Source organism: Pleurodeles waltl, chromosome 3_1, assembly GCF_031143425.1.
Source record: "Pleurodeles waltl isolate 20211129_DDA chromosome 3_1, aPleWal1.hap1.20221129, whole genome shotgun sequence".
Taxonomy (NCBI): Eukaryota; Metazoa; Chordata; class Amphibia; order Caudata; family Salamandridae; genus Pleurodeles; species Pleurodeles waltl.
Genome location: NC_090440.1, coordinates 1988475436 through 1988477091, shown reverse-complemented (window position 1 = coordinate 1988477091; position 1656 = coordinate 1988475436). Strand labels below are relative to the sequence as shown.

At 43.5% G+C, this 1656-nt stretch overlaps 1 non-coding gene across 1 annotated transcript; it reads left to right on the top strand.

The window, feature by feature from the left end:
- On the top strand, positions 1 to 218 carry LOC138286075 (small nucleolar RNA U3). Its single transcript, XR_011201770.1, has one exon. It is a non-coding gene; the product is annotated as a small nucleolar RNA U3 (small nucleolar RNA).
- The last annotated feature ends 1438 nt before the right edge of the window (positions 219 to 1656 follow it).

The following is a 1656-nucleotide window of genomic DNA, read 5'->3' as shown; positions in this document are numbered from 1 at the left end:
AAGACTATACTTTCAGGGATCATTTCTATAGTTTTTAACTGAGGAAATGTGTTCGAAAGTGTCTGGTCTTCGCTAACCACGAGGAAGAGTTGTAGTGTTTTCTTCTGAGCGCGAAGCCAGTGGACAGTGTTGCATTTGTGCAGCTGCTGTCTGCTATTGATGAACGTTCCTCTCTTCTTTTACGAAGAACTGGAGGAAGGAAACACAAACTGAGTGGTTAGCTTCTTGTTTCAGTTTAAGAGAGTACAGCATTTTAAACTTCTTTTCTTGGATATTTGATGGTTGCCAGATTCTCACTTGACTTGTATTTGCAATCACCTCTTTTGGGCTTTTTGGGGGCTTTCTTTTATAAACTGAGCTTTTCAAACGGTCTTTCTAATCGTAATTTGGTACATTTAAGTAAAGAGGGTCTTTTCAAATGGACCCGAGGAAGGGGAAGATTTACTCACCTTTTACGCAACTCAGCAGGACAACTTGAGGATAAAACGTAGAGAAACAAAGATATTTCTCCTTGTTGCTCCTCAGTTGGGAAGGCGTACGCGTTCCCAGGTTTACTACTCTTAGTAAATCTGGGAATGCATGAAAGAGCATGGGTGGATGCCTAAGATCACCCACTCCCTACCCATGGAACGCCTTCCCGGCAAACAGTAACGCAAGGCAGCGACTTGCGCTGCCATGGGTTACTCTAGATTTATTAAGACATGCAATGCCACGCAAGGTGGCCTTGCGTGGTTTAGTAAACCTCACTGATGCCCTGGTGTTGCCTTACGCTGTGATAACGCAAGCGTTTCATAAATCTGGGCCTCTATGTTTGATCTATTTTTAGAGTTTAGACATCTTCCACACAATTAGTGCCGCTCAGTGGCTTATCGCCCTGTCGAATTGACGTGGGGAAAAGGGGCTTTCTAATGCTAGTTAGTCTTTTTAGACTAAAACCAAGAGTAACACCCTGGTCACAGGTCCTAAAATGTATAAGGCTGTTGAGGATCTTAGACCGATGAGGACAAAGAACGCCGTCTTGGGCATTTGCTAAGGTGTTGCACGGGGACTCGCATAGCACAAAGTAACGTAAGCGTAAAGGATTGCATCTGATTACTTACCATAAAAGCCTGTAGGCGCAGCAGAAAATCATTCAGCTTCCCAGGAACGCTCGCACAACCTCTAGTACATCAAGGGCTAGATGTCTTAGGACATTGGAATTTTTTAAGATTCATTGGGGACAGTGAAGTTGCAACAATCAAATAATGGTTGGAATAAGCCATCTGGTCTAATATTCTAGCAAATGTCGTTTTTTTGGCTTTCCTGTTTAATTTAAAGCATTCTTACCTCATTGAACGAAATGTTGAGCTGTCAGCATAGGCGTCGTTCCTCTGCTGTCACATTAGTTAAATGCCCTGTCCCCTCGCTTTTGTCAATAACTCTCAACAGAAGACGTTTAATGATCCCTTTGGGCCCCTAATAATGTTCTCGTATGCTATATTAGAACACTGCAAGATTGATAGCCTCATGAAGAAAATCGGAATGCCAGCAGCTTTTAAACAGTAGAATAATCCCTGTACCTTGAAAATGGTAAAGCTGCAATGTGTGGAACCCCGGAGGCCGCCATTTTGGAGTTCAAACATGCCCCAATGCCGGGGAAACGAGGTGGGTGGGTTG